Source organism: Cibotium barometz, chromosome 10 (genome assembly GCF_041138505.1).
Source record: "Cibotium barometz isolate CiBa-2024 chromosome 10, ASM4113850v1, whole genome shotgun sequence".
NCBI classification, from domain to species: Eukaryota; Viridiplantae; Streptophyta; class Polypodiopsida; order Cyatheales; family Cibotiaceae; genus Cibotium; species Cibotium barometz.
Genome location: NC_141055.1, coordinates 32,696,497 through 32,708,899, shown reverse-complemented (window position 1 = coordinate 32,708,899; position 12,403 = coordinate 32,696,497). Strand labels below are relative to the sequence as shown.

Below are 12,403 nucleotides of genomic sequence, written 5' to 3'. Positions count from 1 at the left end.
CCAAGTGAAGGAGTGTGGGTTGATTCATAGACATCTGTGTGAATGAGGTTAAGGACTCCTCTTGGTCTACTCGTGCTTCTAGAAAATGATGCTCTAGACTACTTGTCAATGCAAAAGGCTTCACAAGGACTCCTCTTGCTCTACTTCTGCTTCTAGAAAATGGTACTCTAGACTTCTTGGCCAACGCAACAGGCTTCACATACTTTATCAACTTTTTGCAGAGATGGTATGCCCAAAATCATGCCTTTTGATTTCAGCAAAAACAGACACATGCCCAAAATCATGCCTTTTGATTTCAACAAAAACAGACACATGCTATTGAAATTCAGGTGACCTTACCTTTTATGCCCTAACTCTAATGGAGGTAAGCAGGCTGACCTAGCAGCTTGCATTGCTGACAGTTTTGCTATTGATCCACTCAACTTGATGAGTTTTCCATGCTTCTGATCTATTTTGCGATGACCTTGTAGCTATGTTGAGGATCTCTGATCAGGCTTGCTGACCTTCAAATTCCACTTTGAAGACTTTATCCACCATGGCTCCAACCTAGAGTAAGTTCTTGGTGAGTGAAGACACCAAGAGGACATCTCCACCAAGCTGCTTCCTTTCCCTTTTGTTCAGCTCAAGGGAAACTTCTCCTTTACCTATGATAGAATTAGAAGTGATGTCTTCTGTAGTGTAAATCAAACCATCATCAATAGAATCCAATTTAGAAAATTATTCATCATAAGAAGTCATGTGGGAGCTTATCCCACTATCAATCCACCATGGTTTCTTCTTGCTACCATGGTCTACATGGTTGGCCTATAAACAGTGCTAATTCAGTTTCAAACTTGTTCATTAAATCTAATTTGTGGGTAGATGTGCTGCATTTCCTTGTCCCTACAATTTTAATGTGGTATCAAAGTCTCCTTTACTACCATTGTGTAGAGTCTACCTAGGTACTACCTAGCCTCTGAGATCAAGCACACTAGCATCTACATCAGCTTCAGTCACATGCTACCTCAGATCTGCAGCCGTACTGCTCCCTGTCTCGGCACTGCACTTCTGCTAAGTCGGTCTTTTGCATTCTGACATTCTGCATTCTACACTTGGATTTTAGATTCAGCATCAACCACTTCTTGCAAAATCTGCATCAACTTCTGACCTGTTGTTGATACCACATCATCTTCTGATCTGCTAATGCCACATTTGACCTGCTAAAGCCACATGATCCTCTAACCTCATAATGCCATGTCATCTTCTGGCTATCGAAGCCAGTTGTATGAAATAACTATCAGAGCCAGCAGTCTGAAACAACTATCAAAGATAGCTATCTAACCAGCTATTTGAGCCAGCTACCTGAATTAGCCAGCTATCTAAATTAGCTGCTAGAATCACTTTCTTGAACTGGCTGATGGAATTAGTGGTTTAAATTAGCTATAAGAGTCAACCATCTGAGTCGACCTCCTAACTGCCGAGCTATCGACATGCTGCTGACAAAACCACCGTCAACCTACTAATAACCAACGACTTGCTATGGCTGCTGTGCTGACAATCACCGCCTGTTGGTGCATAGCTTTCCACATTCTAGAGTCGACATTGAGTGTTTGGCTAGGTTTACTCATTTGGCAGGGTATACTTTCTTGTCCAGGTTTACTATAGTCAGAAAATGATTTCAGAGTCAGCTCTGCTCTGCTGTCAAAGTCAACTCTAGCTATCAAAACCCGAAGACAGAATCAATTGACTGTTCTACGTATTCAATGGCACCCAACTTGAGTAGCACTTGAAAGGAGCTGAAAAACTCAATAGTACAAACTATGCAACATGGAGGTTGAAGATGGAGTCACTATTATTCTTCCAAGATTGTTGGGAGATGGTTTCTATGGAGAGACTAAGTGATCTAACTGCTGAATCCCTAGAAAAATGGGACAAGAAGGACATGTTTGTTGTCCACATGATGAAGCTGAGTGTGAAGGATTACATCCACAGCCATTTGAGAGAGGTGCTGACTCCCAAATAAGCTTGTGACAATCTAAAGAAGGTAAAAGCACTTCAAGACAGATTTCCTTAAGAGCTGAACTCACCAATGAAATAAAGAAGCCCAATGAGAATGCTACTGAATTCATCAAAGCAGGTGAAAGACTTGCATCACAAACTGATAGATGTGGGAGACAAGATGTTTGACACAATGAGCTTGCTAAAATCATCATCCATGGGCTAAAGGCAAGCTAAAGGTCTTGTTAAAGGCCTCATCATTCTAAGGGAGAAAACCCTCACTTAACGAAATGGAGCATATCCTTAGGGATGAGGATCAAAGATAAGTAGCCACCATGAAGAACATCCATGGTAGCAGTAGCACTTCAGTAAGTAACAATGACAAAGCCCTCTTTACAGAGGAAGATCAAATAATCAAAGAGGACGAGGAAGACATAACAACTACCAGTCCAACAACAACAATGATCAAGGTACTTATTCTTCTAATGGTAGAAATGGCTATTTCTCTAGAGGTAGAGGAAGAGGTAGAACTTCCCATAACTCCATTTAATGTTATTACTGTCAAAAATATGGACATACAAGAAAAATAAAGCTAAACTAAAGGGGAAATCAATCAGCTATGCTGAAGATGGAAGCTATGCTGAAGATGGAAGCTCTCAAAGCTTCACAAATGCCAATGCTTTCCAGACATCAAATATGCTAAAGATGGAAGCTCTCAAAGCTTCACAAATGCCAATGCTTTCCTCTCTATTGAAGACATCAAAGCCCCCATGTCATTCTCTAGATTGCAAAAGTAATAGTAAATATTAGGTCCCAAGACTTACATGTCCGATTAGAGCCTACCTCTAATCATCAGGGCTAGAAGTTCTATATACTCGAAGACTCTCTTTCAAGCAATTACTTGAAGACTCTCTTTCAAGCAATTACTCCATAATAGTTGATGCTTTATTAATCTCAATGTCACAACCAATAGCCATCTTAGATAGCCAGCCCACAAGACTTCTGACTCAATCAAACTTGATAGATTTATGTAGCTCCCTATGTTGGCGACCAACCACAACCCATCTGGCTGCCGCCCAAAATGTCCCGTTGTGTAGCAAACTATTATGGTTTGAGCTTTCTTTTTTTGTAACGGTTTCTTATAAATGGGTAGTACTCATATATTTACATAAGTAGCAAAGGGGGGATTTTCCCCATATGTGTGAATTAGAGAATAAACGATAGAATAAATATTAGATCTTAGGAGTGCATAAGCTGAGCGATTATCATTATGTTATCTACTAAGAGTCCAAGATAATACTGAAGAATGTCTCATGGGTTGGTCTCCATCTCATCTGTGCTCTCTACATTGCACTGTTCTGTCTATTCCTTGTCTAGTCTATGTTAATTGTACTCATATCTGGATGCTAACTCCTATTCGGAATCATGGAGGACCTAAGAATTAACCAGCTTCTAGTTATGACTAACTCCCAAGATTAGGCAAACCAGTAGCTCAGCACATCATCATTGGCTTCTCGCATTGGGCACAATTACATTAGTCGTGCTGCTCATCCACAGAGCCAACTAGTTGGTCCGGAACCATGTAAGTTCCAGTCATTGATTGCACACCAACACTTTTGGTGATCCTGCTAGGGAATGGTATGCGAGGAAGGGGTAGGAAGGTAGAGGTTAGTTCTACACAGGAAGTCTGAATAGATAAGTTAGTCGGGATAGATCAAGAAAAGGAGTGCACACATCCTTGTGTCGGGAATGTTTACAAGGGAGTCGTAGGAGTGAAATGGACAATGCATGGAGAATAAAGAAAGCTCAAATAGAGTAATATGATACCGCCACAAGCAATCCAAAGCTGTAGGAAGTGGAGGGCGACCGCATGGCATTAGGAACTCAATGGAGTCTTCTTGGGCGCTTTTATTTGGCAGTTTAAGGGAGTCAAACCTTTTCTCTTAAGAAAAAACGTTTTCTAATTTGAAGCTTCAAAACGGCTACTTTATTCGAATTTGAATTTTGGGGGAAAAATGGAATTTAAAATCTAGCGGATAAAACCATATCATGTAACATATCTATGGAAAGCTCTTGATGCGTAGATCACGGATCTGTAATCTCCGCTCAAATCGGAGCTTGTATGTAGAAGTTATGGAGGTCCGAAAATTGTAAAATTGCCCCCTCCCCTTTTTGGGGGAAAAAGTGCACCCTTTGACCACTCTTACACCTCTCTTACAAACCATTGGTTTTTGCTTACATAGCGGGCTCCTATTTGTCAAAAAGTTAAACGTTTCCATAACCTCATGGCAAATTAAAGGGCCCAAAAAGACTCCATTGAGTTCCTAATGTCTAAGAAGACTTCCGAAAGGGATTCTACGCCAGCAAGAACAATAGAATCACGAACCTCTAAGAAATCAGGAGGAAGAGGAGGAGCAACAAGAGCTTCAAAACAAGAGGCAAGAAGATTAAGAAGAAGAAGAATCGGTAGCTATGGGAAGGATGTCTCTCAAATACCCAAAGTTCAAGGGCAAGAGTGAGGAGGATCCAGATGCTCACATCTTTGCCTTAAAGACCATATTCTTGGCCACCAAACTCTGTTGCCGCAAAAGACAGAGTACTTTGTGACAACTCTGGTTGTCAAGGCCACCAGCTAGTAGGACAACAACTCTAGGTGGCAAGACCACCAGCAGGTAGCTGGTGTGTACAATATGGTCTCGAGAACTTCTAGACATTTGAAGAATTAAAGAAGGCTTTGCTGAAAAGATTCAGGAGAGACAAGACCATCACAGCAGTATTGGACAACCTACAAAGGCTAACTCAAAAGAAGATGCCAACATAGGATTATGCGACTGAATTCAAAGTAGTGCTAATGTGTTTGGATCAGCCTAGCAAATCTACCCTAGCCACACTGAGTAAGTGGTTTGTGAGAGGATTGAGGAAAAATCTTCAGGTGGACGTAGCCTCAAATGATTTGGAGACCCTCACCTTTGAACAAGTGGTGGAAGGATTAACCACCACAACTAAGGGATCTTGAAGCAAACAAGAAAAGAGCAAACAAGCAAAGACCCCAAGAAGAAAAAGAAGTGCAAAAGAAAGTAGAAGGAAGAAGAAACTTCCAAGTCAGATTCTAGAGAGGAAACCTTAGAATTAGATTCTAGTCAGGAGTCAGATGTCGCACCATGAAAACCCTGACAGAAGAAAGGCAAGAAGTAGGCAGTGGATGTCCAAGAAGAACTGAAGGCTTCCATAGCCAAGCTTACTGGAGGACACGTAGGATCGAGACTGAGATCAGATGTCTGGTGTTGCACGAAATGTAACAACCATGTTCATACAAAAGAAGAGTGCCAGATGAAAGGCACGAAGCAGCCATGTGCTATATGCAAAAGAGCAACCACATCACTAACACATGTTTTTACAACACTTGAAATAAGATACTAAGAGTGGTGGTTGGAAAGGCAGCAACATCAACCAAATAGTTCCTAGCTGTCAACCAAGTCGTCTCACCGGGCCTCAAAACAATAGAACCTATGATGAAAGAGGAGGTGAAATATTTGGACAAAGGGGATTTGGGCCGATATGCTACTACTGCGCTACTACTGCAATGCCCTAGGGCATAGACAAAATGACTGCCCCATATTACAATGCCATTAGCAGGAAATGCAAAAGGGAAGGCCACAAAGAGAGGCAAACCTAATAGGAACTGATGCAGAAGTGAATATGGTAAAAGTAGACCAATCGGTAGGCAAACAACAAGAAAAGCCACCAGTAGTGATGGTTGTGACAAGATTGTAGGACTTGTCAAGATAGTGACATGCAAGAATTCCAAGCCAGAATAGAAGCAAAAGCCAGAACAATGGGTAGGGTAGCAGAGGATCTGACATCAAATCACCAAGTTGGTGCAGGGTGCACAAGGAATGGTGCGACGAACAATGTAGGAAAGCCCACTCTTGAGAGATAATGCTGACACATATCCAGATAGAACAAGCCTGGTCAAGAAAAGGGAAGAAATTGCAACAAGAAAGAAGCCGCTATGCAATGATAAGATGACTGAAGAAAGGATGTTGAAGTGCCAAATGGAGCACACTTATGATATGCCTAGATGATCGTTTCCGCCACTTACATCGATGGCTTGTGTGTGGTAGGATGCTGACATGATGGATCTTTGCTAGTGATTCTACAGCTGGACTATACCATCTACTAGTCCACCATTAAGTTACGGCATACTTATCTTGCCAACTCACTCACTTAGCGTGTTTACATTCTCGACCGCATGTAGATAGTACTTTAGTACTTATGTTGTATTTTCCTTATCTCTTTGGTAGACCTCCTTTTTTTGAGAAGAAGAACAACAAATTTTCAACCTCTCATCTTGTGTGTTCTCTTCTAGGGTATGTGAGAGTGTGTGTGTTCTTGCAAGAGCTCAAGATCTCTTCCTCCCTGCATCTTTTCATGATGGTATCAAAGCCTGGTTCATGCTAAGGAGCTAACCGGCAAGTAGGAGAAGCACAGGAAGCAGTACGAGGGTAAGAGCTTCACCTACTCTTCCCCCTTTGTGTTGGCTACTACACCATTGTCAAGAGCTCTTCAAGAGGCACTAACGAACTCCGATTGAGATCAAAATCACATTTCAAGCATGTCTTAACCTCTGTTTTTGAGTTAGCAACAGCAGGCGTTCGCGTGCACTGAGGTAAGTTTCAATATTCTGCATAACTCTTTTTAGAAATGCATAAAGGAAATTTGGTTGTTCAGACAATGAGTGTACTACAAAGAGCTCTTATAGGTGTTATTGGGTGTATGTATGTAAATTGAGATCATTGGTTATGATAGTTTGGGTGCAGTATAGTACCGCTATAGAGAATACAATAGTTTGTGCAAGTCAAACAAGATTGCTATTTTGGTGAACTAAGATGTTAAATAATGAAATTAACCATATTGTTGCAGAGAAGCTTGAGAAGAATAACTCCCATGGTCGGAGGTTTATATTAATAAATTTTTTGATGGAAAAAGACTACTGGGACTACATTAATGATGAACATAAGAAGGCACCAGAGATACCTGAGATTAATCCAACTGTTGCAGATGTAAAAGAATACAAGGATTGGAATAAAGGAGCAAGGAAAGTCATGTGTTGGCTTTCTATTAGTATACAAGACACCATGATTAGGCATATATAGGATGCCAAGTCACCCAAGGAGGCATGAGACACCTTGGTGAAGTTGTATGAAACTGACACCAAGACACGAAAGATTCAATTAAAGAATGAGCTTCGTACTGTGGAGAAGAAAAACATATCTATGAATGATTATGCCTTGAAGATCAAAGGGCATTGTGGAATCGCTATCGCTTGCGTCTAATATTGGTGTTGATGATGATGAATATGGTGGAAGTATGTCTACGTGGTCTTGGGACACAATACAAGGCATTCAAGACGTTCATTCAAAATCAGCAAAACATTCCCAACTTTAGATATTTGGTGTCAATTCTAATCAATAAAGAAAAGAGTTTGAGTGAAGACCAATGAGTGAAGACCAATCTTCACAAAACAAAGGCAGTTCCAGAGCAACAGGCCTTCTACACAAGTGTAGGTAGAGGATGAGGTAGAGGTCAAGGCCGTGGCCAAGGTGGTGGCCAAACATGTAATCAAAATTATGGTCACATGAATCACAACAACGACACACAGGTGGAAGAGGCCAATTCAGAGGCAGGGGGAGTCAAAGAGGTCGTGGAAATTGACAAAGGCATCAAAATGATACATGAGGCTATTTTTATTATGGCAAAGCTGGGCATTTATTGGAAGCTTACTATAAGAAGAAAAATGACATGAGAAATGAAAAAGTGCAGCAAAATAACTATGTGTCCTCTAGCAAAAGTAATGAGAACAATGAAAGGTTGTTTGTTATGCGACATGTGCTTGATGCTATGTCAAGAAATGATGTATCTGCATGCAATAATGATGTATGGTATGTGGATTCAGGTGCTTCAAACCACATGACTAGTCATGGCAAGTGGTTCAAGGATATAAAAAATCTTAAAAAGCCAAGTTTTGTTAAAAATACTACTCATCCAATTGTCCATGTTGGAAATGTGTCATTGTCTATGCAGGAAATGATACTGCTCATCCAATTGCCCATGTTGGAAATGTGTCATTGTCTATGCAGGATGGTAAGGTGAAGTACCTTACAAATGTACTTCACGTTCCAAATATTATAAAGAATCTGGTTTCTGTTGGCCAAATGAATGAGCAGGGTTTGCAGGTGCACTTTAACCCTGATGGTTTTTATGTCAAAGACTTTAAAGATAAGTGTAGGTTAGTTGCAAAAGACAATAGAGTGGGAAGAATATTTACACTAGATATAAATATGCCTGAAGTGAAAGCTGTAATGTTTGCACAGGGATCAGGAGTTGTTGTTGCAAATACAAACATTTGGCACTAGAGAATTGGGCATGTAAATGTGCAATGAATGAAGTCTATGCAGACTAAAGAAATTGTGACAGGGCTGGTTGATGGTATGCTGAAAGTATGTGAAGCATGTCAATTTGGAAAGAAGACAAAGCATGTATTTACACACACGATAGAAATGTGAGTAGGAATGTACTAGATGTCTGTAAGTATTATGTGACATTCATTGTTAATGACCACACGAGGAAAGTGTCATCGAAGGAGAAGAGTGAAGTTTTCACTCATTTTCATAATTTTGGAGTGATGGGTTGAAAAGCAAATTTCAGCAGGACAGGAAAGCATGTGAAGTTCCTAAGGTCAAATGGAGGGAGAGAGTACTTCTCCAATGAGTTCTTTGATTTTTGTGAAAGAATGGCATTCAGAGACAATTTACATGTAAATACACTCCACAGCAAAATGGGGTTGACGACCGGAAAAACAAGCACATTACAGAGATAGCGTGAGCATATATGACAAAGAAAAATATGCCGCATAGCTACTAAGCTAAAGCTATTTCTATAGTAGTTTATATCATGAACAGGATTCTTACTACATTCATACATTATGTAACGCCAGAGGAGATATTCACTGGGGCAAGGAACCTGATTTGTCTCACTTGAAAGTTTTTTGATACATTGCCTATGTGCATGTAATAGATGAGTTACGTAGTACGAAGCTAGATCCAAAAGCAAAAAATGTGTGTTTATTGGATATTCCCTTGAGAAAAAGAGATATAGATGCTATAACCCTACTACACGACGTGAGTTGAGGGTAAGCAGAGATGTGTTTGATGAAATGAGTAGTTGGTATGCTGCTGAAAAGATGTTGGGGGACTGATGTAACTAGAAATGTGATTGCACAGAATGCAAGTTAGCAATCACAGTCATTGAGTGGACCTGGAAAGTCCTCATGTGTTGGGTCTATTGATAGACCATGGAGTGGCAGGCTGCATCAAAATACCAGTCCTAAAAATGCAATTGGTACATCACATAAAGGCAAAGAGAAGATTCGTGAGCCTCTTGGTATGCCTGACATTTCTGCAGGGCATTCTGGAGAGTCTAGTGGCTCAGAGCAGAGTCTTGACGATCAGCTTGGGATTCCAAGTATTAGAACACCTGGTGCAAGGAAGGTGAGAGAAGCTACAAAAACACTAGCAGGTAGTGATCATGGACAATGCAAGTCAGGGAGATTTACCTGTTGACAAGTTAACATATGATGATTATGTGGCTCATCATTATGCATATATGGCTAAAGTTATGCAAGATGTTGAACCCACATGTCTTAAAGAAGCTATTGGCAATGTAGATTGGGAGAAATCCATGGATGAAGAATTGGTTGCATTAGATGCAAATGAGACTTGGGACTTGGTGCTATTGCCTGAAGACAAGGCTATTGGATGCAAGTGGGTGTACAAAATACAGCACAACTCAGCAGATGGAAGTATTAGCAAGTATAAAGCAAGATTGGTTACCAAAGGTTATGCTCAAACTTATGGCATTGATTATGAGGAGACGCTCAGCCCCGTTGCCAAGATCGTAACCATGAGAGTTGTTATTGTGGTGGCTGCATCAAAAGGATGGGTTTTACATCAAATGGATTTTAAGAATGCATTCTTACATGGTGATGATCAGCCCACCACCAGGTTATGAAAATGTAGGTCACCCTAATTTTGTATGCAAGTTGCGTAAAGCCTTATATGGCTTGAAATAGGCACCGAGAGCATGGCATGATAAGATAGCATAGTATCTTATCACCATTGGCTTTCATGTGGCAAATGCTAATCATTTAGTCTATGTGCAGAAAAGTGATAAGGGCCTTGTGGTCATCACTCACGATCTATGTGGATGACTTGATTGTTGGGGGTGATAGTGGAGAGAAATTTGAGAGTGTGAAATGTCTCCTCAAGCAGAAATTCGACATGTCGGATTTGGATGAGCTGAGGTACTTTCTTGGGATTGAGGTTATTAGGAGAGACAAGGGCATATGGCTGTCAGAGGTAGTATGCATTGGACATGCTGCCTAAATATGGTATATGGCTGGTTGTAAGCCAATTTCTATGCCATTGAGTGCAGTTTGCGGGTAAGATCTTGGAGAACGCCACTATGTACAGGAAGATAGTGGGTAGCTTGATGTCATTTGGATGGTGTTTGGTGCACATTGCGCTATATGAAGTCCACATTAGACTATGGAGATCTTTTATGAGGCTGGTACGAAGTTGCAAGTGTTTGGATACATCGATGTAGATTGGGCTGGTAGTATCGTAAATAGGAGATCTACCAGAGCGAGTTTATGTTCTTCTTTGGGAGTGGTGTTTTGACATGGAGCAGTAAGAAGTAGCCCAACAGTTTCCTTGTCGAGTACAAAGGCAGAGTATAGGGGTGTTGCAATGGCAGCATGTGAGGTAGCTTGGTTATGCAACATTAGGAAAAAAGGGAGCTCATTTTGGAGCCTTTTAGGATTTGGAAAAATAGTCTCTCAACCAATGAAGAGAGGGCCAACGTAACGTTGAAATTTCACCAAAAACAAGTGAAAATAAGAAAAACAAATAGTACTTTATGTTCGTAGAAGCGTGCCATAGTTAATGTTCAAGATACTATAACGATTTTGAGTCTGACAAGGTCTTTTTAAAAAAAAACTAAAGATACTATCACGATTTTGAGTCTGACATTGATGTCTTTTTCAAAAAAAACTACTTACTGAAACTAGGTTTCCCTCCCAAACTACTCTCCCCTCCCAAACTAGTCTTCCGGCGCCCTTCCTTCTCTCTCTCACCTGCTCTCTTCCAACCTTCATCTTGCACCTAGAGGCATGGCTAGCCCTCCAATTTGAAACATTCAAGGACAAAAGTTTGCGTTCTTTGCCAAAATGATTCTCATGCTTGTATTTCTTTATTTTTATCTATACGGTTTTTAATTATTTTCAATGTTCAATCTTTGAATCAGATCCACTCGCCTGTATACTTCGAGTGCCGACACGATAGTGCAACTGTTGCATATCCTTATACGAAATGAGCACTTTGCTTCGCCAAGATGAGCACTTTCATTTTATGAGCGCTTCCATTTTAAATTGTATTGTTTTGTAAAAGGTACCTGCTTTTGATTTTTCTGATGCTCAGGTTTTAGATTGGATTGTGTTCGACAGGTTTGGAAGAAGCCTGCTTTTGATTTTTTTAATGCTCGAAATTTAGATTGGATTGTGTTCTCGACAGGCTTGGAAGGAGGCAGTGGTGAGGACAACCCAAAAAGCCACAAATATCTAGGTGTTTTCTTAACTTTTACCTTAGCCCTGTTGCCATGATTGAAAATAAACTTGTTCTGTTAGATCAAGACCTAAACGGGTTTGCTCCTGACAATGTATCAATTGACATTACTGTGAATGAGAATGGAAACTTGGTGAGTTTTATATCAGTCAGACAGAAATGTACACTTGCTCAATTGCGGCATGACATTCATATGGAGGCAAACAGAACAATTTCAGCAGGATTTGCATTCGTGCTCAACAACAAGAAGGTAAACTTACTGTGTTTATTTAATTCATTAATCAACTCTAGTGATTTTTTAACAACCATCTTAACAGGTTCTTCAAAGGAGGGAAAGTATAATTCAATGCGGAGATATCCCCGATGGGATTATTGACATCCAGCTAAATTGATCATTGGAGGTACTAAAGAACATATATTTTGTTCAGTTTTTCTACACTGCTATGAAAGTCAAATAATATATTGATTCTCAAACCTTATCAACCCTTGCTCTCTAGGTTGCTGTGGAGACAACAATTGATGATGTGGACGGTCCTGCGCGAGGGAAAGCTCTTGCATTGAGTCTACAAATGCTTTTTTTTTTTGTGATAGTCAGACACATTGGACTGCTCAACATTCTTTGTAAGCTCGAATGAAGAGCGAGTACAGGAAAGAGTCAATGACCTTTTGGTCCTCGGCTGGGATTTGTACAATGACATTGTTAATAAAGTGATCAATTTTATTCCAAATGTCTACATGCTTTCAAA

The 12,403-nt window shown here is 40.3% G+C and overlaps 1 long non-coding RNA gene across 1 annotated transcript; it reads left to right on the top strand.

Annotated features, from left to right (window-relative positions):
* The first annotated feature begins 11,852 nt into the window (after positions 1–11,852).
* Positions 11,853–12,190, top strand: LOC147634797 (uncharacterized). Its single transcript, XR_015266732.1, has 3 exons — positions 11,853–11,907; positions 11,975–12,058; positions 12,155–12,190. It is a non-coding gene; the product is annotated as an uncharacterized LOC147634797 (long non-coding RNA).
* The last annotated feature ends 213 nt before the right edge of the window (positions 12,191–12,403 follow it).